Below are 24,588 nucleotides of genomic sequence, written 5' to 3'. Positions count from 1 at the left end.
TCAAGTAGAGCATCCCACACAGGAGCTGAAAAAGTAGAAGGCTAAAACCAAGCCCTGTGACATATGGCAACAGACGCAGCCAGCTGACCATCTCTGATCAAAGGCGTCAGGGCAGTACTAGCATCTTCAGGGAGAGATGCTAAACTCTCTACGGAGTCCCACAGAGCATGTGCAAAGTGAGCCAACACACAGGAGGTGTTAGTGGAGCTAATGGGAGCACTAGAGGAACATGCGACTGCCAGCAGCATCCAGCTGTATGGCTTCTTATTGAGGGGGGGCAGGAGGAATTTGAGCCACTTCAGGAATGCCCAAAGCAGTTTGTACCACAAAACTCCGAGGAGTAGGGTGGTGGAGAAAGCATACGGGATCCTCCTATGCCGGCCGATGCCTGTGGGATATAGAGCGGGCCACAGAGGAACCAGAGACCGGCTGGTTCCAGACACTGAGAAAGATGTCGTAAAGAGCCTTGTGATAAGACAGAAGAGGTTCAGTGGACGACTGATCCGGATGAAAATCCAATAACTGGTCTGTAGATAACTGCACCATTGGAAGTTGGAGTTGCAAAACAGCCGCCCCCGCCTCAACACATCAGCGAATGCAGTACTGGATTCCGTTGCCAATCCAGGTGACTACATTAGGCTGGATGCTGGCGAGGAGTCCAGGACACTTGCAGTGGCTAAGTCAAGCATCCAATCAGAGGATGAACCTGGAAGAGGACCTGTGGAAGGAGTCTGAGGATGTACAGGAGGCTCAGTAGATGGATCTAGCCACATCTAATTTGAACAGTGCCTTTCTCAGCGTCAGGGACGATGTTGGCCGACACCGAGTGGGGGAAGCCTCCTTGGAAGCAGTGATGTCCGACTCTGGGAAAGTGTGTCAAGCAGAGTCAACTGGGCCAGCGGCGCCGTGAGGGGTGTCGAGGCAATAGGATCAGGCGGAGGAGATGGAGGTCACAAGAGGCCGTGAACCGGTGCCCATCAGACTCTGGAGTCAAGAGGCTCAATTGGCACAGAAGTCGAAACCGCCGGCGAAGACCCTGTCAGAGCACTCGCCACCTCCTTAGGGTCCGAAGGTGCTCCAGAGGGAGAGGAAGCCCCAAAGATGGGATGCAGGAGCATTTGGTCCAGAGTCGCCGCGGCGCTGGGATATGGTGGAAGGGAAGGGGTGGACTCTAGCACGGACTACACTGGAGAGGAGCGGTGACACCGAAGGGTGTAACAGCACCCAGGAAGACTTACTAGGAGACACTGATAGACCACCAGAAGTCGATGGCAACATACGCAAATGACTTCTGGAATGCTCCCAGGACCACGAGTAAGAAGATGGACTCAGTCGCTGTCGGGAAGATGACTTGTCCGCCCACACCACCAGGAGCTTCATACGACGCTCCCTCGAGGACTTGGGCTACAGACGATGGCTGGCATCATGATGGGAACCGAATGGGGGTCTGTGACCGACATTTATTGGGTACAGGACCCACAGGGCTTAAACCCTGAAGGCATATACACTATGTTCAATTGAAAAAACACCTGAAGAAAAAAAAAAAAAAGAAGAAAAAAAAAAAATCGGGAGAAAGGCCAAAAGGCCCGAGGTACTGCAACACAAGATCCGCATTGCTGTACAAAAAAGAAGAAACCAACGTCAGTGTGACGGAGCAGGGAATATACGGACTCCGCTGATGACATGTCTGGCTACGATGCGGCTGCGGAGTCGCTCAACACTGTCTAACGATGCTCTTAGGTACTGCTGAGGAAAAATTTGCAGATCCAGTCGGACGTCTGGGGGAGAATTTTAAGATAAGGAATCTGCGGCTAGTTGTCGGTATCAGATATTAGTGCATAAAGGTGGTGCTTATATGTGCCTCCACTCCGTGGCTTCCCGGGTTGAATAAAGCGAACTCAGAGCTGCGCAGCGCCACCTAGTGGAGCTCTGGAGCACTGCTATGAAATCTTTCGGCACCTGGGAATATTTTGAAGGTGAGAAATCTCAGGCTAGATAATGTTCCAGAAGTTAAACAACTTATTTACCCTCTTGCTTCAAGCATAAAGCTGCATTTCAGGATTTCTTTTGATAATTCTTGGCAAAAGTGCAGAGGGACGCATCACCACTGTCTGCGTACAATCATATTTTAACTATTTACAAAGCCTATAGGAAAGATACCATAGTTACAGGTGTGACACCACCCTCTTAAGCAGGTACCGTTATTTGCCTCTAGGAGCGCTCACCATTCTTCTTGTGGTTTGTCTTCTACCATCAACAGCTTATTAAACTAAAGAACAGAGTTTTCTATTGGACACTGTATCAGCAATTAGAGAGATTTTCTTTTAAGTGCATGAACACTTGTTTTGCCCAATCTAATTTTCCCTTACAAAGATTAACATCAGAAAAAAAGAAAGTGTCCAAATCATTTAATTGCAATCTTCATTATTTAAGGCTTAATTTGATCCTTCAGATATGGATCTACTAAAAATTTTCACAGTACTTCTAAGAATAAGTGGCCAGCAAGATGCATGCAGCTGGGCCAAGAGGCATATATAGAAACTATTCTCAATTAAAAGGTGTAAGCCAAGCTGCAGAACCCTGAATGTAAGCTCATTTCCTATATTTACTAATGATAAAGAGATGGACTTAAGTAACCAAGATTATCTAACAGACTGCCCATGTCTACAATTACAAATTCCTGTTGTAGATGTAAGGTTTCATAAACATCCACAAGCTTTTAGGTCCTAGTAAGTTTCTGTCATACAATGCCTTGTCCAGCTAAACATGGGTCACATCCATATAAAAATGTAGAAGCTAAATACAGCCCATACACATTAATATATGAATGATTATTTTTTGCAAGAAAAGTATTGAAGGATGGAAACCAATGAAAAGGCAAATATAGGACAAAGGAGGATTTCAGGTCACCCTATGGAAAAATGTGATGCATGTTTATCAGTTACTTACCCCAATATGCTCAAGCAGGAAACCACGCTGTGCCAAATGCACCTTTGAATTTAAAAAAAGCCAAATCCATATTTATTTACTAGCATTAAAACATTACACATGACATTCAAGTGGTAGATATTTAGAATGCAAGCCCTTGCATGGCAATCCAAATTTATTGAACTACTGATGCTAAGTTATACAAAATTGCACCACTTTCATTAAGGCTTTTTAGTTTACATTTGGCCACCTCAAAGCAATTGTAGCATTAGGTTGGTCAATTTAAATACTGTGGCTCCCTGTTGGATTTACACACAATCTTTACACCCAAACGTTAATGCATACAAAGCAACAAGGCATTGTTAAATAAATCAGCAAAGGATATTATTGGAAATTAGGCCTTGTGACTAATTACACATGATTAAAATTACTTCCCACATTCACATCCACAGTACTCTTCCACCATTTAACATCTCAACCAAAACAGGTACACGTGTGAAACAATCACTGACAGGCAAAAAATGACTAAACCTGCATATTTGGTATTGCAAACACTTATGCATGAGCAAGCGAGGAATTCACAGTGAGAATCTACAGCTACAGAAGCTGAAAAATGATTTACAAAAATTGTCAAATCATTAAAAAATAGTCTTAAAATATACACTTCTTGTTGTAGACCCCCACTGTACACACAACTATAAACATTATTCTTTGTGTAAACAAGAGGGAAGAGGAAACCATGAATAAAAGGTTGAAAAGTTGGGACATGTCAATCTTGGATCATAAATGCATCGTCTTTCACTAAAGACATTCCACTGAATGATCGGTTACATCTTAATGACAAAGATTATTGTCCGCACAGTTTCTCCATGAGTGGGAAAAACCTACCTTTGTGTTAGTCAAAGAACTTTTGCACAACAAAATAGATGAAATCTTGTACTTGTTTAGAAGAAAGTAAGTTGCAATAAGCTACAAATTTTGAAGAAGCAAAGTTATCTGGAGTAGTCTATAGGAGAGCTCTTTGGACTTTCTTTTATTATGCTAAAATAGTGGTGCTTTTACGATTTACATCATTTTGACTCTTCAATAGAAAGTAGAGGACCGTTCAAGGTTTACAGTACACATTTTCATCGCACATGGACACCGGTTGATGAAGAATGTCTGTTAGCCGTAATACTGGATGTAGGCTCTGTTTTTACCAGCTGCAAATGCAAAGACCATCTTTCGAAGTAAAAATCTTTTTTGCGATGCTGGAAAGTGATTACTATGTGCAAACTGATGTCTAAGTTTCCATCCATTTCTCAAAGGGTACCACCACAGGAAAGTCCATTAAAGTTGTTGATAGGTTTAGTGACATTGGAATGCTGGCACTGTTGATGTGGGCAACAGTTCTTCTGACCTGAAAAGAAACGGGCAAGTCAGAAAGTAAAAAGTGAGAAAACTCAAAGTTTGAACAGGTACAAAGAATCACAAATTGTTACATACACCACGGAAACCATACATATTATAAACCACAAGCAGAATTTCAGATATATTACATTTTACTTAGCTGTAGTAAATAAGGTACTCAAACTTCATAGTGGCAAGATTAGAAACAGTTATGTTTAAATCACCCTTGGGCCTCAAACAGGTTTTCCCAAAAGAATAGAACAGAGCCGGGACATTAAAACTTGCAGATGAAATTGTGGACAGATAAAACAGACTGCTAGTTGTTTACTATATTCACAACAGATTTTCTCTTCAGCAAGGAATAGGAGGAAGTGGATACCACAAGAAGGGAAAAAGTCCCCTTCAGTGCGAGGTTCTACCACCAACAGCATAACCCTTCAAGAAATAGAGCAGGTGGCCAGCTGTTCAGGGGTTTAATATATCTCAGCTTTTTGAACTGCTTGCATATTTACTTGTATTTTAATTTTACTGGTCTTGGGGTAATTGACCAACATTTTAATGTACTCCAATCCCAAACCACCAACCATTATTTTTTTTTAAATTAGTGAGGAACTGCTCCTTGTAACACATCATTGTTTTGGACAGATGAAAACTCAAGAACCTTTTACCTCAGGGAATCATAATAACGTAAGGCCTAAGTTTGCAATACTAAGACCTAAGTGTGGAGTTCTGACCGTTCTCTTTAAAGGTGCATAATGTGCTCTTTTTTGGTGTGCACCTCTGATGTTTGGAATATCTCTTTGCTAGTTAACCATAAACGTCTACTTTTCACCCAAGAGAACAAGCTGAAGACCTGTGATCCTGCCTCTCATTTTAGTCAGGGATAGAGACAAAGCTTTCCTTGCTTTGAGACCTCTAGTTCCATTACGGAGATGCCACCACAGCTTTCTGCCTATCTGCTGGTAATGTACAAGGGTAATGGGGAATCTCCCTATAAGCACTTCTAGGTCCAACACTAAGTGTTGATGTGCACACCGACAGCATATGCAGGTCCCTGATGTAGAAAATAGACAGACAGGTGCGGCAGAGAGCTCTCCGCTGCACATTTTATGCATGCAGGACCCAAGGACTATAGACAAACCTTAAGTGAGGCCTCAGGACAGACATCACAGTATAAATATACAATTTTACTCTTTGTTCCCAAACATGAGGGACCTTTGCTTTCTCATAACATAATAGGAGTGGAAGGATTTCATATACCCCTTCTGCTACAATCTGGAACCCTGTATGTGCTGTGGTTTCAAAATTGGTTTGGTTTAGCTTAAAAAGTACCAATGAACATCTTAGACCATACAGTATGTTCAAAAGATGGCCTACTTTCATTAGCCTATTCAAAATGCCCCCTTTTAGGGGTTATACTTGAATGCTTGTGTCTGTTTTACAATGCTTGAGGGAGATACTTTCGTTGTGTCTATGTAGTTAATAGACTGACAGAGGAGGGTACAATCCAGATACCCACCAACACTAGCTCAAGCAGCCACAAAACATTCCTTAAGAAGTGGCTGAAAATGGGCCTACATATTTGACTTGTAGTAAGGCCTTTTAACGATTTGGCTGAAACAAGCTTTTGTAGATTGAGAATCCAGATTTTAAACTTGTAAACAAGAAGTCTTCATAAATTTGTATGTAGAAATAAGCATTGCACTCTTATGTCAATGTTTGAACAAAATTAGTTTGATCTTGGAACCATTATGGCTAATCAAATTATTAAACTTTCAATGAACAAACAGATGGGCAACATCAGGTCAGAAAGCCAAATATAATAGTGATGAGAACTGCAACTCAAGGCCCTGCTCTGTTTCACCCACTAAGCCAGTTATCCATTAAGCATACAATTTACAAAAACGGGAGTCTTCATCAGCCTATTTTATTCCAAATGTTCTTTATAAGATGCATAAAACAGTTCTCATAAAACGTTCATAAAAATCATGCTATTGTAGCATTATCAAGAGAGACAAACTACCCTGCATATTATCAACAAAGAACAAGTTATTTATCTTTGTTTTTCTGGTGCGGACTATCCAGTCGCAGATTTTTCACATTTAGAATAGCCCCCAGGAGCCAGACTGGATCTGTAAACTATTCGACAGTACCTCTGCGTGACGGATGGTGGGGCCATGCAGCCTCACACTGATGCCGTTCCACTCTGGAAGTGACTTGAGGGGCCTAAAAAAGCACCACTCCTGAGTGCTGACATCAATTGCTTTAGAGACTGTCCGTGCCTCAAAACATGGAGCCCCTAAAGCAAACGGGTAGACCAGTGTGCAGATCACTAGACTTTAGATCTTATTAATGGATAGTCCAATCACAAAACAGAGACGATTGCAGGACTGGTGAGTAACCTGCTGCTAGACAGAGTCTCTATGAAGAAAGAGCAAAACCGAAGTGACTTGTTATTCTGATGGAGACTTCTAGCTGAAAATTCCTCACTTTAACAGATACCAAAGCAGTACATAACGGGAGGGTGGGCTGTGAATGGACGCAAACTAGAAAGTCCTGCGGGACTGGGCGGGCAAAGAGTCCTTCTCTGTAGGCTTAGCAGTCGAGACAATAGTGCTTCGTGAATGTTTGGAGGGATGCCCACGCATCTGCCTGACAGATGTCTAGGACAGAGACTCAGCGTGCTAACATAGTGGTAGCAGCTTTGGCCCTGCTGCAATGGGTTAACTGATTCTCTCAGGCTGCTTTGCTGAAGTGTAGCAGATCCTAATGCAGAGCACAATCCAGAGTTGGATGTTAAGCTTCTGCACAGCACTGCCTTTCTTTGCTGAAGCAAACCCCACAAAGAGCTGACGGTAAACCTGGTGATCTTTAGTAAGATCGATGTAGAAGCTGAACACTATTTGGGGTCCAAGCAATGGAGTTTTTACTCCTCCTCAGAGGGGTGAGGTGGAGCACACAATGCTGGCAGGGTGATGGTTTGACCAACGTCACCACTTTTGGTAAAAAAAAAAAAAAAAAAAAAAAGATGTCCTAGCTCGCAGACCCAGCTTATCGAGTAAAAAGGTGGATTAACAAACAGAACTTGGAAGTCACTCACACGCCATGCTGAGGTGATGGCAATTAGGAACACAGTTTTGAGGGTGAGGAGCCGTAGGGAATAACTGTGGAGCGGCTTGAATAGAGCATACATTAAGATAAGTAGGTAAAGACAAGATTGAGATCCCATTGGGGCATCACAAAAGGAAAAGGGTAAAGGGGAAAACTGATACTGCAGGTCTTTCAAAAACCTGATCAATCAGTGATTTAAATAACGAAGGCTGAGCAGGCAATCCAAAAAGGCCAAAAGATAACCTTTAACAGTGCCCAAAGCAAGGCCTTGCCTGGCGAGGGGTATAACAAAATAGCAAAACAATTTGGAGTGCACTGCACCAAACCACAGACTTGTGCCAAGCATATAAAGTCTGTTGAGAACTGTATGGCTACCAAGATGACATCAATTACTTCTGGGATGAGACTAAAGGCATTCAACTGGCACCACTCAATCTCCATGCATGAAGGTGGAGATTGCAAAGGCTAGGGTGCAGAACCCAGCCTCTGCTGCGAAAGCAGAGTCTCTCAGAGGAACAGCCTGATTGAAGGGCAGATACTCAAGCCCACGAGTTCTGGATACCACTCTCTGTGCCCAGTCCAGAGCCTCTAAGAGGACTTGGGGCCATTTGGGCCTGATCTTCTTTAGAACTCTGGTCAGGAGTGGTATCGGTGGAAAGGCATACAGGTGTCCAGATTTTCACTCAAGGTGCAACGTGTCTGAGGGAGACGCGCTTCAGAAACTCCTAACGCACTGTAGAGCTGACATTACACGTTCTTGGCGGTGCAGAGTAGATCAAGCCAAGGTTCTTTTGTTTTGCAGAAGGGATAATGCACCACCTCCAGATGTAAATGCCATTCATGATCCACTAGGTGTCAATGGCTGAGCTCGCCAACACTAGCATTCAAGGATTCCACTAGGTGGTTCACCACCAGAAGGACTCCTTAGTGGTCCAATCCTTTCCAGAGATGCAAGGCCTCCAGGCACTGGGTCTGTGACCCTGCCCCACCCTGTCTGTTGCAGTACCACATTGTAGTGGTGTCTGTGAGATCCTGTACAAGCCTCCCTTTGATGGATGGAAGGAAGGCCAAGATCATGGCCCTCAGCTCCAGAAGGTTGATTAGGAGTCGAGACTCTGCTGGAGACCAGAGGCCTCTGGTCTTTCCCTCTCCCTGACTGCCGCCCCAAAACCAGAAGTGGTGCATCGTCACCATGGACACCTATGGATGAGGAAAGGAGAGACAGCCTTGCTGATGAACCAATAGCAGCCCATCAATCACAGCTGCAGATCTTTTGAAGTCGCAACGGAGATCAAAAGTGGTTGGAGAGGTCCCCTTGATGTTGGGCCCACTGGGATTTCAGATTCCACTGCAGAGCCTGCATATCTCACTTGGCATGCTCGACCAAAAGGATGCAGGTGGTCAGTCCAAACAGCCCAATTGTCGACATCACCAAAATCTAGGACAGAGGATGAAAGATCGGAATCATAGCGTGAATGTCCTGGACTGTCCTTTCAGAGGAAAAGATACGAAACAGAACTGTGCCCAGAATGGCTCAAATGAAGGGGAGTGTCTGAAGAGGCATCAAGTGTGACTTTGGCATCTTGATAATGAACCCCAAGGATGACAGGAGGTGTGCTGTAGTCTGGAGGCGGTTGACTGCTTCAACCGCCAGTCAGAGGTAGGGAAAGACTGGCACCCCTGACTTCAGAAGGTGTGCTGCCACCACCATCACTTTGTGAATAACCATGGGGCACTGATGAGACCAAAGGGGAGCACAGCAAGCTTGAAATGCTCCTGTCCCACCACAATGTATGGGTAGTACAAGTGGGCCTGCAGTAAAGGTATATTGAAACAGGCGTCCTGCAGGTCCACGCCACAATCCAGTCTCAAGGATCAAGGGCAGACAAGATCTGGGTGAGGTTGAGCATCTTAAATTTCTCCTTTCAGAAGAAGGCGTTGAGCGGGTGCAGATCCTGAATATGTAGAAGACCACCATCCTTTTCGGGCACAAGAAAGTAATGGAATAACAATCACATCAAACTTCTGCTGCTGGCACCCTCTCAACAGCCTTGTTTGACCAAAAGGGCTTGCTCTTCCTGCCAGCAAAATGGTTGTGTGTGTGTGTATGTATGTATGTATGTATGTCGGGGACAAAAAGAAGGGCAAGTTGTAACCTTCTGTCTGATGTGCTTGCTTGCCAACCCGGTTAGAATCTGTGTAATTCTGCCTGCCGCACGTGGCTGCGGCCCAGTAAAGGGCACATTGAAGGGGTTTGGCAGGTGGCGCTGCAAGAGGTGGTGGAGGACTAAATGGTGCGGTGGATTGATTGCCATGCTCTCCTTGCCTGCGGGTGGGTGTGGGGTGGGGGGAGGAGGGGGGGTGGGGGGGGGGGGGTCGGGGAGGGAGGCGGGCAACCCTACCTCCTGCAAAACTGCTTGGTTCCCTGCTGGGACAGGACATGTTAGCGGTAAGGGATGCCTAGACCAAAGCCAAGAAAGGAACTTTGAAACAGATGTGGCTGGCAAGGCTGAGCAGAGAGGCCCAGAGAGCGAGGTGTAGTCCTACTCTCCTTGAAGCACTCGAAGGCAGACCCAAACTTGCCCCCAAAGAGGTGAGTCCCATCATATGGAACGTCTATCGGGGAGGACCGGATACAGCCCGAGAACCCAGAAGATTGTAGCCACGCATGGAAATGCTGGAGTCTATACCTAGCCCAACGGAGTTGTGGTGTCCAAGCCGCATCACAACCATCTGGAATCACCTGAGAAGGGACAGGGCTAAGGTCTTCTGGTGCACTGGGGAGGACATGTGCAACAGTCAATGAGGGCATGAATGCAACGGGCCCAACAAACAAGAGGCATTAATCCATCGTAGGGCAACATTGGCTGATGAAAATAGCCGTTTTCTAAAGGTGTCCAACTTGGATTGATTCCCTGTCACAGGAAGTATAAGAACATTGTTAAGGTTGGTCTGACTAGTGGGAGCCTACACCACGAGGCTCTCTGGAGCTTTGCAACAAAAGGCAATGGGCTCAGGCAATTTGTCTGTTGACTAGAGGGCTAGTACATGGCTTTTGCCATACTTTTAGGAGGCTATTTGTCAGGGCCTCAATGAAAGGTAAGAGAGGCTCACAAGTAGTCTGGCCCAGTTGTAGGACCTCAGTTAGCACGTATATCTTCACCTCCATGGTAGGAAGCTGGAGGTCAAGGACTTCAGGTGCCCTACGCATAACCACGGTGTAAAATGCAGGTTTTTCCATGGCTTAGATGGGAGGAAAGAACATAACCATCTTTGGGGAGGTATTTAGCCCACTAGCCTCCTGCAAGTCCTCATATCAATTGTCCTCTGAATACGGCTGACTAAACTCTTCACCCTGGTCAGTCATTGTAAGGGTTGGTGCCAAAGAGGGAATGCAGTGAATGTTGCCCGACTCTTGAAAGGTCAAGTGCATGGGCTCATGCGCCAGACAGATTCAGGCACAACATTTGTCAAAGTTGTACAGTTGTCTGAGAGGACAATTTGAACCGCTTCCTCAGGAGGCAAGGTTGGCATCAACATACCCTGACCTGATGTGGGTTTGGGCACTGTGGGCGGCATCAGTACTTAAGCAGAGGGCACAAGTAACTCAAAGGGTCCAGCTGGCTGAGACTGTAAACCCTCCAGCAGTGGTACAGGTGGAAGGCTTCTCAACTCCGTGGGGCTCAAAGATGTGCCACAGTTAGTCTGTATTGATCCAAAGAGCTTGAGTAAAGCGGAGCGTAACTCTTCAACCTGGCGCAGTGTAGCTGAAAGCCCCAAAACCTCAGGTTGTGTTGAAACTAGGTACAGCACTGACTCTTAAGTCGGCTGATTTCAAGAGAGGGAGTGTGACGGTTGGCACTGTCCACGCATGTCATCGGGGGAGTGGGAATGGTCTAAAGTAGCAGAACGCCACTTAAACTGCTCCTGATATTGTGCCTGCCAGAGGACTTGGATCGCAATAAAGACTGGCCTCTACAGTGACTCAGTTGTCTCTAGTAACTCTGGATTTAATCTTGGAGCAGTCTGGACGCTGTATCTTGTGTTGGCAACAAAGTCTTGCTTTGCATTCCCTGATGGCCCCTGGGTTCACTGACGCACAGTCTCCGCAGGCCTTGAAGTCGTGGCTCAACCCCAGACACATAAGTATACCTTGTTGATATTTAATAGACATCTACTTGCAATAGTTCTTACAGGTTAAAATCCATTGCTTTCAACAGTGTCATACCTTGCACACTGGAAATATTTTTTGTGGGAGAGAAAAATAGAGGTAAGGGTCTCTAAGAGATGAGAAGAAGCTCCATATCAGAGTCTGGGGGCACAGAAAGAAAGGAAACTACACCAGTGTGCATGAGGTGCACCTTCATAGGCTGCGCATGTCACTACTGGAATGGCTTTAGTGCAAAGCCATTCCAGTAGGGACATGCCAGGTTCCTCCATGTAGAGGTACTACGCAAACGTTTCTGAATCCAGTCAGCGCCTGGGGAATATTAAAAAAGGGGAGGAATCTGTGGATATAAGTCTCTATCAGAAATACTGTTCATAACAATAGTTTCCTTCATAATTAGTGCATATGAACCAGCATTCCACTGTAGAGCCGAATGCCACAGGGTACAGCCAATGCGATTTGCAGTTTCAGTGAATGAGCAGTGGCAGTCGTAGTGTTTGAAGGTAAGAAAGCTGTTGTAATCATGAGTGAAGAGATTAAGAATGTGTATCCCTCTTTGTAAATCAAATACAAAGGCATTTAGCAACTAGAACACAAAATTAGATGTAGCGCTTAGTTTTCTACACGTATCACGCTGAAAGGCACAACTTTAAAAAGGAAATTGGTTGAGATGCATGCAAACTATCAAATAGCCCTGAGGAAGCAGTATATTATAACTGCTAAATGTGTGTTGGCTGTACCCTGTGAGAATCAACTCTACAGTGGACTGATGGTCCTTCTGCAATACCTACATAGGAAAGAATTCTTATGAACCATTTAGTGGTTATATGCAAGGTCCATTGCTCATTGTTGATCATGTTACAGTAAGACAGTGTAATCAAAGCGTTATGTAAAATTTTATGCAGGATTCTTGCATAGAAAACATAGAAAAAAATGGACTAATGAATACAATGAACCATTAAGTATGAATTCCGAATGTTCCTAGCTCCCTGTTGAAATTAACTATAGTGAATATAGTCAATTATCAACACCAAATAATACAAAAAAGAGCCCCATATTATTCTTCCCCTCTGACAACTGACTGATAATTTTGTGGATGAAGAACTGGAAAATATAGCAATCTGTAAGGGACACAGAATTGAAGAAATGTGCCATTAGCCAAATTATTCTACTTTTAGGTTTGCTAGAAACTATGAACAAGAGATTACCAGAGGCTTAACTTAGGAATCGTAATAAGCAATAGGGAGCTCAAGTATTGAGAGATGCAAAGAGGTAAATCAAACAGAGTAAACACTCAAGAAACAATAATAAATAGGGGTATCAGTGATGTCCAATAAAGTGGTTTCAGTTCCTCTCCTTCAGTGCAAACTTGAGTGCCAGTTATCCAGAATATTATAGGGTCAAACGATTCTCTTATAGCTATGGGGAAATCAGGCTCCTAACTAACTAGAAAAAATTAGCTATTCAAAATTAATGCACACAGAGAGGGAGACAAAAATGAATAAATGCCTTATTTAAATAGATGAGTAGTCCAGATGAACAATCTGCATATCTTCAGGAATGCTCTTAATGATATATACTCTAACTTGGTGACAAGGCTTCAACGTCTGCAAATCCAGGGACAGCCAAAGTAAAAGCATTAGATATTTGAAAGATGACTCCTGTAAGTGTCCATCAACTCTGTAGACAGGTGCCTGGCCAGTACACTCACACTGACACCATGGGTGAGAAATGCCCAGCATGGAACACAATTCCAGAACAAAAAACTGATGCAAGAGATACCGAAGCACACTGATATTCAATAACAAATCCAAAAGTAGGATAGTAGTTTTCTTCAAATTGCCTGTTTGTTCTTCAAACTGCTCAAACGTTCCTTTTACATATGCCAATATGCCCAAAGGATAGCAGCAAACACTTGTTTCGTCACTGGGACTTTTTCAAGGAGGTATTCTTTAATATAATAAAAGCACAAGTCCATGCTGTATCTCACTCCAAGTTAATCAAATTACCTTGGAGTGAAATACAGGGTGGACTCATGTTTTTGGCTCATCGTGGCTGCTCGTTTGATTTAGAACTGTTCTTGGGAAACTGCATGGATGCCACCCATGTACCTGTGGTTCATCTACATTATTGCTATTTGTTTACAATTTCGTTTGGTTATCCAGCTTCACTTACGCTTAGGATTATATTAAATAATACAGCCTTGAATCTGTTATCGAATATCAATGTTCTTCAGTTCCTCCTGCATCATGTACTCTAACCTCCAGATTCCTCACCAGATGAATATCCTTATTGAGCCAGATTGGATCCAGAGAAATTTCTCAACATTTCCCTCACATGCGGGTAGATGGCATCATGAGGTTCTAAGTCTAATTCATCCCACGCAGGAAATGACACTGGAGCCCATAAAGCCACCACCCCTGCGGATCAACGTCACTTTTTTCTCAATCTGTCCGTAGAGCCCTTATTGAATTAGATATGGCATTGTGTGGATCACTAAATTGGAACCTTCTTATATATGGAGGAAGGGTCCTTTCCACAGAAAGCGAAGGTGTGAGGGTCAGTGAGGACTATGCAGTTAGTATCTACCAGAATGAAAATGTCACTTACCCAGTGTACATCTGTTCGTGGCATCAGTCGCAGTAGATTCGCATGTTCTGCAATAGCTCGCCATCTGGTGTTGGGCCGGAGTGTTACAAGTTGTTTTTCTTCGAAGAAGTCTTTCGAGTCACGGGACCGAGTGACTCCTCCTTTTGTCTCCATTGCGCATGGGCGTCGACTCCATCTTCGATTGTTTTTCCCCGCAGAGGGTGAGGTAGGAGTTGAATTGTAGTAATAGTGCCCATGCAATGGAGTGACTAAGTATGCACCTATTTAAGGTTGAGATGATACATATATAAATAATTGAAGGTAACTTCCAAACTGCTACAGGCTCCCGGGGAGGCGGGTGGGCACATGCGAATCTACTGCGACTGATGCCACGAACAGATGTACACTGGGTAAGTGACATTTTCAGTTCGATGGCATCTGTCGCTGTAGATACGCATGTTCTGCATAGACTAGTAAGCAGTTATTTCCCCAAAAGCGGTGGATCAGCCTGTAGGAGTGGAAGTAGTCTGAAATAATGTTCTTAATACGGCTTGACCTACTGTGGCTTGTTGTGCGGATAACACGTCTACACAGTAGTGCTTGGTGAATGTGTGAGGCGTAGACCATGTGGCTGCCTTACATATTTCTTGCATTGGGATGTTTCCTAGAAAAGCCATGGTAGCACCTTTCTTTCTGGTTGAGTGTGCCCTTGGTGTAATGGGCAGCTGTCGTTTAGCTTTAAGGTAGCAGATTTGGATGCATTTAACTATCCATCTGGCTATACCTTGTTTTGAAATTGGGTTTCCTGCATGAGGTTTTTGAAATGCAATAAAGAGTTGTTTAGTCTTTCTGATGTTTTTTGTTCTGTCAATGTAATACATCAATGCTCTTTTGACATCTAATGTATGTAGTGCCCTTTCAGCTACGGTATCTGGCTGTGGAAAGAACACTGGAAGTTCCACTGTTTGATTTAGATGGAACGGTGAAATAACCTTTGGCAAAAATTTAGGATTGGTCCTTAGGACGACTTTATTTTTGTGTAGTTGTATAAAAGGTTCCTGTATAGTAAACGCCTGAATCTCGCTTACTCTTCTCAGGGAAGTAATGGCGATGAGAAATGCCACCTTCCAGGTTAGGAACTGTATGTCGCAGGAGTGCATGGGTTCAAAAGGTGGACCCATAAGTCTAGTTAGGACAACATTTAGGTTCCATGAAGGAACAGGTGGTGTTCTTGGTGGTATAATTCTCCTAAGGCCCTCCATGAATGCTTTAATGACTGGTATTTTATATAGGGAAGTTGAATAGGTAGTCTGCAGGTATGCAGATATTGCTGCAAGGTGAATCTTAATGGAAGAGAAAGCTAGGTTAGATTTTTGTAAGTGAAGCAAGTAACCCACTACATGTTCTGGAGTTGTGTGTAATGGTTGTATTTGATTAATATGGCAGTAGCAAACAAACCTCTTCCATTTACTTGCATAGCAGTGCCTGGTGGATGGCCTTCTTGCTTGTTTTATGACTTCCATACATTCTTGGGTAAGTTGTAAGTGCCCGAATTCTAGGATTTCAGGAGCCAGATTGCTAGATTCAGCGATGCTGGATGTGGGTGTCTGATCTTTTGGTTGTGCTGTGTCAACAGATCTGGCCTGTTGGGCAATTTGATGCAGGGTACCACTGATAGGTCTAGCAGCGTTGTGTACCAGGGTTGCCTTGCCCAAGTTGGTGCTATCAATATGAGTTTGAGTTTGCTTTGACTGAGTTTGTTTACCAGGTAAGGAAGGAGAGGGAGAGGAGGAAAAGCGTAAGCAAATATCCCTGACCAGTTCATCCATAGGGCATTGCCTTGGGATTGTTTGTGTGGGTACCTGGATGCGAAGTTTTGGCATTTTGCGTTCTCCCTTGTCGCAAACAAGTCTATCTGAGGTGTTCCCCAGAGTTGGAAATAAGTGTTCAGAATTTGGGGGTGAATTTCCCATTCGTGGACCTGTTGGTGATCTCGAGAGAGATTGTCTGCGAGTTGATTTTGTATCCCTGGTATAAACTGTGCAATTAGGCGAATTTGGTTGTGAATTGCCCAATGCCAAATTTTTTGTGCTAGCAGGCTTAACTGCGTGGAGTGCGTCCCTCCCTGCTTGTTTAGATAATACATTGTTGTCATGTTGTCTGTTTTGACGAGAATGTATTTGTGAACTATTATTGGTTGGAAAGCTTTTAGTGCTTGAAAAACTGCTAGAAGTTCTAGGTGATTGATATGCAGTTTTGTTTGATGTACGTTCCATTGTCCTTGTATGCTGTGTTGATCGAGGTGTGCTCCCCACCCTGTCATGGAAGCATCTGTTGTTATTACGTATTGTGGCACTGGGTCTTGGAACGGCCGCCCCTTGTTTAAATTTATGTTGTTCCACCACAGAAGCGAGAGGTAAGTTTGGCGGTCTATTAACACCAGATCTAGAAGGTGACCCTGTGCTTGAGACCACTGTGATGCTAGGCACTGTTGTAAGGGCCTCATGTGCAGTCTTGCGTTTGGGACAATGGCTATGCATGATGACATCATGCCTAGGAGTTGTAATACCATCTTTGCCTGTATTTTTTGTGTTGGATACATGCGTTGTATGATGGTGTTGAAATTTTGAATTCTTTGTGGACTTGGAGTGGCTACTCCCTTTGATGTGTCTATTATGGCTCCCAGGTATTGTTGTACCTTGCGTGGCAGAATTTTGGATTTTGTGAAATTGACGGTGAACCCGAGTTTGAAGAGGGTTTGTATGATCTGATTTGTGTGATTTGAGCACTGTATGAACGAATGGGCCTTGATTAGCCAGTCGTCCAAATATGGGAACACATGTATTTGCTGCCTTCTTATGTGTGCAGCGACTACCGCTAGACATTTGGTAAAGACTCTTGGTGCGGTTGTTAATCCGAAAGGCAGTACCTTGAATTGGTAATGTATTCCTTTGAATACAAACCTTAGGTATTTCCTGTGCGATGGGTGTATTGGTATATGGAAATAAGCATCCTTGAGGTCTAAAGTTGCCATGTAGTCGTGTAGTTTTAGCAATGGCAATACTTCTTGTAGTGTGACCATGTGGAAGTGGTCTGATTTGATGAAAGTGTTCACTACTCTGAGGTCTAGGATTGGTCTCAGCGTTTTGTCCTTCTTTGGTATCAGAAAGTACAGTGAGTAAACTCCTGTGTTTATTTGCGTGTTTGGCACTAATTCGATTGCATTCTTTTGCAATAGTGCCTGCACTTCTATCTCCAGGAGATTGGAATGGTGTGTTGTTAAATTTTGTGCTTTTGGTGGTATGTTTGGAGGGAATTGTAGAAATTCTATGCAATAACCATGTTGGATAATTGCTAGAACCCAAGTGTCTGTAGTGATTTCCTCCCATGCTTTGTAATAATGACCTATTCTTCCCCCTACTGGTGTTGTGTGGAGGGGGTGAGTGACATGTGAGTCATTGTTTAGTAGTAGGGGTTTTGGGGCTTTGAAATCTCCCTCTATTTCTAGGGAATTGCCCTCCTCTATATTGTCCCCGAAAACCTCCTCTATACTGTCCCTGGTAAGTGGACGGTGTTGCTTGTGAGGTGCTGGCTTGTGTGCTTTGACCCCGAAACCCCCCTCGAAAGGGCGTTTTACGGAATGTGCTGTAATTCCCTCTGCTCTGCGGGGAGTAGAGTGCGCCCATGGCTTTGGCAGTGTCCGTATCTTTTTTGAGTTTCTCAATCGCTGTGTCCACTTCTGGACCGAACAGTTCTTTTTCATTAAAAGGCATATTGAGAACTGCTTGTTGAATCTCTGGTTTAAATCCAGACGTTCGGAGCCATGCATGCCGTCTGATAGTTACAGATGTATTAATTGTCCGTGCAGCTGTATCTGCAGCGTCCATGGAGGAACGTATCTGGTTGTTGGAGATGGTCTGTCCCTCCTCAACCACTTGTTTCGCCCTATTTTGGAAGTCCTTGGGCAGATGTTCAATGAGATGTTGCATCTCGTCCCAGTGGGCTCTGTCATAGCGCGCAAGTAGTGCCTGGGAGTTCGCGATGCGCCACTGGTTTGCAGCTTGTGCTGCGACTCTTTTACCAGCTGCATCGAACTTGCGGCTTTCTTTATCTGGGGGTGGTGCATCTCCAGATGTGTGAGAGTTGGCCCTTTTCCTAGCTGCTCCTACAACAACAGAGTCTGGTGGCAGCTGTGTAGTGATGAAAGCCGGGTCCGTAGGAGGCGGCTTATACTTCTTTTCCACCCTTGGTGTGATTGCCCTACTTTTGACCGGCTCCTTAAATATGTCTTTTGCGTGCCGGAGCATACCAGGGAGCATAGGCAGGCTTTGGTAGGAGCTGTGGGTGGAGGAGAGTGTGTTGAACAAGAAATCATCCTCGACCTGTTCTGAGTGGAGGCTTACGTTATGAAATTGTGCTGCTCTAGCCACCACCTGAGAGTACGCGGTGCTGTCTTCTGGTGGAGATGGCTTTGTAGGGTAGGCCTCCGGGCTGTTATCTGACACTGGGGCGTCGTATAGGTCCCATGCGTCCTGATCTTGGTCACCCTGGCTCATGGTGGTGTGAGCTGGGGAGTGAGATGGAGTTTGTGCTGGTGAAACGTTAATCACGGGCGGAGGAGAGGGTGGTGGTGTAATTCTTTTAACCACTTTTGGTTGTGGTGCTTGTTCCGTCTGGAACTCCAACCTTCTCTTTCTCCTAATGGGGGGAAGGGTGCTTATTTTTCCTGTCCCCTGCTGAATGAAGATACGCTTTTGCGTATGGTCCACATCAGTTGCTTGTAGCTCTTCCTCAAACCTATGCTTTTGCATTTGGGAGGTTAGCGAGTGCTCTTCTGTATAAGAGCCTGAAGCTGGGTCGCTTGCAGTTTGTTTCGGCGTCGAAACTTTGTCTGCGTGTTTTTTCGGCTCCGAGGTGACTTTTTTCCTTTTCGGGGCCGAAACCTCTCGGCGTCGATCTGTTTCGGTGCCGCTGTCTCGGCGTCGAGCCGTGTCCACACCGGCATCTCGGTGTCGAGGCTTGTCTCCAGCACTTTCTCGGTCCCGAGAAGGCTGCGTGCCGGTGTCTCGACCGGAGTCGGACGATCTCGGCACTGTTTTGGCCTTTTTCGGTGCAGACGGTCGGTCACCGAATTTATGGGTGGAGCCATGGCCTGGTGGCAGTGGCGTCCCCTGGGCCTTGTAAATGTTTCTTTGTGTGTTTTTCGACGTCTTACTCACGGTTTGTGTGTCGTCGAATCCTTCGGAGTCTGAGTCTTGGATCGAGAAGGTACCTTCTTCTTCCTGTTCCTCGAACTCCCGTTGGGCTGTCGGTGCGGACGCCATTTGAAGTCTTCTGGCTCGACGGTCTCGGAGTGTTTTTCGGGACCGGAACGCACGACAGGCCTCGCAGGTGTTTTCGCTGTGCTCAGGTGACAGGCACAGGTTGCAGACCAAGTGTTGGTCTGTGTAGGGGTATTTATTGTGGCATTTGGGGCAGAAACGAAACGGGGTCCGTTCCATCGGCGTTCTTCAGCACGCGGTCGGGCCGACCAGGCCCCCGACGGAGGATCGAAAAACTACCCCGAAGGGCACCGGAGCTCTTCGATCTTCGATGCGGTGTGAAATCTAAGTACGCCGATCCCGAACGCAACAATCCCGACGAAAATCTTCCGAAATTAGCTAATTTTCCGTTCCGAAACTCGGAGCGACAGGAACACGTCCGAACCCGATGGCGGAAAAAAAACAATCGAAGATGGAGTCGACGCCCATGCGCAATGGAGACAAAAGGAGGAGTCACTCGGTCCCGTGACTCGAAAGACTTCTTCGAAGAAAAACAACTTGTAACACTCCGGCCCAACACCAGATGGCGAGCTATTGCAGAACATGCGTATCTACAGCGACAGATGCCATCGAACATAGCATTACTGAAGGTAAGTTACTTGTTATTCTGATTGATAGTCCTAACTGCAGATTTCGCACTTTGTGAATAGATTCCAAGGTGGTGGGTCTGTGAAATGACTCACACCAACATGTTCTACAGGACGTAATGGGCAAACTGCCCATCCAACATGGGGCATCACAAAAGGTATGTGTAGGAAATATGTAGGCAAACCCCTTTATGAAGTGCAACACAACAGGCGATTTAAGCAATAAGGGTTTATCTGGTAACTGTGGAAAGGCAAATATAGTTGACAAATAACCTTTAATAGAGGCCACAGCAAATTCTTGCTGGGCTGTTGAAAGCATACAAAGTAGCACAAACACATTTGCTTGTAGGGGCTCCATCTGTCAAGCGATACACCAATCGACAGACTTCTTCCAGCTTCTAGGTTAGATGGTTTTGGTTGATGGCTGTCAAGATGACATCCACTAACTTGAGAGGCAGTCAACTTTTGCTGCTTTAGCTCCATGTATGGGGGACTCTGCCTGTTGCTACAACAGAAGATCCTTCTGAAGCTGCGGCCAAACTAGAAGACAGATGCTCACAGCCAAAAGTTCCAGATACTATTCTCTCCTGGCCAGAGCTGGAGCCACTAAAATTACTTGGGCTAAGTCGTTCTTTATCTTCTTCAGAACACTGCACGAGAGGTAGCGGCAGAAAGGCCTATACGAGTCCCGTGCCACACACTAGTGAGAAAAGCATCCCCAAGGGAGAACATTTTGGGAACTCAAAATACACAAGTTTGGAAACTGCACGTTCCTGGCAGTGGCAAAACTATCAAGCCAGGGTTCTCCCCAATCCTGGAAGACACTCTACATCACTTCTGAGTGTAATTGCCATTTGTGATCCAATGGACAACACTGGTTCAGGTTGTCCGCTCTGCCATGTAGTTGATTATTGGATAGATGTGTCGTGAGAAGAGCCCAGTCTGCACGATTTATGGCAGTACAACATGGCAGTGGTGTTGCCTATGAGCCTTTGCACCAGTCCTCCCCGGATGGATGAGAGGACTTTCAGAGCCAGGCAAATCATTGACAACTCCAACAAACTGATGTGGAGGCGGTGCTCTGCAAGAGACCAGAGTCCGCTGAACGCCACCTTTCGCAGATGACCTCCCCCGCTGACCAACGATGCATCTGTCATAACCATCAACTCTGGGTGGAGTATGGAGAGCAGTATACCACCAGTCCAACTGCAGTCTGACAGCCACCACTGCATATCGTGTTCAGTCTCTTCCAACACTTGGATGGAATCGAACAGATTCCCTTGGTGCTGAGCCCACTGAAATCAGATCCCATGGCAGAGCCCATATGCACTAGCAAGCAGGAGCCAAGAAAAGAAGTCATGAAGCCTTCGAGCCATTCTCACTAAGACTCTGGCCTAAGGCTCAAAACTGCACAATATCCAGAATGGCTTCAATGAACGGGAGCCTCTGTAAAGGAGTTGGTGTGACTTATGGAAACCCCAAAGATGTGAGGAGATTCCCCAACATCTGGAAGAAGTCCAGGACTGACTGAAGTTAGGATGCTTTTAGCAACTAGTTGTGGAGGTATGGAAGAACGAACTTCCCAACCCTTGTTGGGGAGTAGCGTCCACCACCGTCACTTTCAAGAACACTCAAGGGGTGCTGGAGAGACAGCATGGGAGCACACAAAACTAGAAATGCTTGTGATCCACCTGGACCTGTAGGTAACACCAGTTGGGCTGCAGAATGGGGATGTGAAAATAGGCACCCAGCATATCCAGCACCACCTTCTAGTCACTTGGATCCAGGGCAGATAGAACTTGGGCCATAGTGAGAATCTTGAACTTCATATTTTTCGGAAAAATTTACACAGGGCATAGATCTAAAACAGGTTGAAATCATCTGTCCTTTTTTCAGCACCAGAAAATACCTGTTGTCACATCCAGTCTGATGCCAGAACCCTCTTAATGACCCTATTTTCCAAGAGAGCCTGAACTAACTTCTGTAGGATGTACAAGAGGGCCTCCATAAGTTGCTGTAGGTGGCATGAGTGGTAGAGTGGACAGAAGAACAAGCTACGTCTGAGTAATGCCTTATCTGGTACAGACAATAGGTAGTTGCAGATTCCTTACCTTTGAATTTCCCCCAGTGTCAGACCAGATTTGGAGATTTTTTGGGAGCAGTACCACTGCGTGCCATTAGGTGGCAATGACTGGCTTTGCGTTCGTCATCAGCCTTGCTGGATAGGACGTTGCGGTTCCTACATAGGCGCTGTCAGTTTTCACTAATTTCCACACCAGAAGCGCAGAGCCATGAGGAACATTAACTACTGGTACGTCAAAACTAAGGCCCTGAAAGAGGAGACCCTGCTCCTAGAAATCAGTTCGCAGAGCGGGGAGGGTCAGTAAGGAATCTGCAACTAGATATTGTCTCTACCATACAAGGTGTTACCGAAGGTAAGTTACTTGTTCACCTGATAGAGACTTCTAGTTGCAGATCCCTTACCTTTGAATAGATACCCAAGCAAAGACTTTCCCAGAGCTAGGTCTGGGAACCAAGATCAAACTAGAAAGTCCTGCAGGACTGAACACGCAAAGTGCCCATCACTACAGACCCGATTGTCTGGGCAGTAGTGTTTGGTAAACGTGTAATGAGATGCCCACGTTGCCACGTGAAAGAGGTCAAGGGCTGGAACTCAGTCGCAGCTGTAGCTTTGGAAGAACGAGCACACACCTCTTCAGGGGGTTGCTTTTTGACCAGTGTGTAGTAGAACTTTTTTTTTATTTATTTCTTATTGCCTCACAGTAGTATACATAAGCAAAGTCATACATATCTAGAATGTGCTGCTGCTACATAATTGTACAGGAAAAATACTGTCGTAAAAATAACAAATCCCATTCATCCAATATTGCAAACTATCCTTTAAATATTCTGGAGCCATGACAATAGAGCCCATATTCTCGCACTCCTTTCCCTACCAGCCTTGCCTTTAACATCATACAAGCAATTTTTAAAGTGATATATGGAGAGAAGCTGAGCCAGCCACTGATAATAAGATGGGAAGTCAGGCCTCAGCCAGTCTGATGCAATACAGTCACGCAGCGGCGACATAGCCAAAAAAAGAAAATGCTGCCATTGGTCTCTACAAACCCCTTCATCAATCCCAAGCATTACCATTTAGAGTGTTAAACCTACTTCCTGACCGTAAATTTTCCAGAAATTAGATAATGTCCTTAATGAATGTTGACAACTTTCAACAGCTATAAAACATATGACATAAATCAGCATTTAGACTGTTACAACGTGGACAGATGATCCCTTCTGTCCTTCCCCAGCTAGCTAAATTGGCGGGTGTATAGTATAAGTTAAATAGTATTTCATAATGCTGCACTTGTGGGCCAGCTGACAATACCACACCCTGAGCCATGTCCAGAGAAGCAAAAAAAAAAAAAAGTAGTTTCACTGCCCCCTATCCGCTGTTCCCAGTTTCTAGCTTGAATCTCCAGAACATCTTGCATGAAGTCTAGCAATTACGGATAGAGATTCCTAATTGTGTAGCTATACCCGCTCCCCAGTAATTCCATTAATCTAATCTTCCCGGCACAAGAATATAGATGGATAGATAGCAGAAAATCTCTAATCTGCAAAATTTTATAAAAATCCTTGCTATATAAGGAAAATTCCTCTTTCAATTCATTGAAAGATTTTATTTGGCCACCCCCACTAAAGAGATCTCCCAGCTTGCGAACTCTACAACAAATCTATTTTAAACAATAATTATCCTTAAAAATCCCAGGGAGAATCGGGGTATTCCAAAGTGGAGTGTAATAGCTGACCCATCCAATAATGGCCCCGCGCTCAATGTGGAACCAGGATTGGAATGCAACCCTGATAGTCTTGAATTTTTACTTTTTTAAAATAGCTAGTCTCAACCATTCTTAAAAAGGCGGCATCAGTCAAATTGCCCCATATCATTGTATATACAGATGGAAGGGTATCCTTCATCAATTTGCCTGGATAGTCAGGTATACATAATATCTGATTATATTGCAAGACCACAGCCAAATGGTATAGTCTGAAGCTGGGGAGTTCTGAGCCCCCCTCTCTCTTGGTAATACTAGGTCCCTCGAAGCTCAGAGTGTTTCAGAAAAGGACCATATAAAGCTACTAGCCAGCTCTTCAATCTGCTTAAACCAATTTTGGCCAAATTCCAGTGGTATAATCCTAACAAAGTACAGTACCTTAGAAAAATAAATAATTGTAATCACATTACACCGCCCTACTATTGAGAGATGTAAATTGTTCATCCGCTGCAGTTCTTTTTTAGTGTTTGCTAACACTGGAGCAAGGTTATTCTCTACTATAGTGTCCAAGTTAGCTGACAGTCTGACCCCTAGATACTTAACTTGTGCCATCTTACGCTCGTCCTCAATTTTTATCCATTCATTAGTCATAATCTGGCCTTTGAAATTATTCAGTGAATAACCAGAGACCTTCCCGAATCTTATTGTTTCTT

General features: G+C 44.8%; 1 protein-coding gene across 1 annotated transcript in view; it reads right to left on the bottom strand.

Annotated features, from left to right (window-relative positions):
- Positions 1–3,060: 3,060 nt before the first annotated feature.
- The window catches only part of RAP1B (RAP1B, member of RAS oncogene family), a 299,284-nt gene continuing 277,756 nt past the window's right edge, over positions 3,061–24,588 (bottom strand). The window contains exon 8 of the mRNA XM_069229179.1: positions 3,061–4,327. The gene's annotated coding sequence lies outside the window, so the exon portion shown is untranslated. The remainder of the gene's footprint in view (positions 4,328–24,588) is intronic.

This window comes from Pleurodeles waltl, chromosome 4_1, assembly GCF_031143425.1.
Source record: "Pleurodeles waltl isolate 20211129_DDA chromosome 4_1, aPleWal1.hap1.20221129, whole genome shotgun sequence".
NCBI lineage: Eukaryota > Metazoa > Chordata > Amphibia > Caudata > Salamandridae > Pleurodeles > Pleurodeles waltl.
The sequence above is the reverse complement of the archived record's forward strand: the minus strand, read 5'-3'. Positions and strand labels throughout refer to the sequence as shown.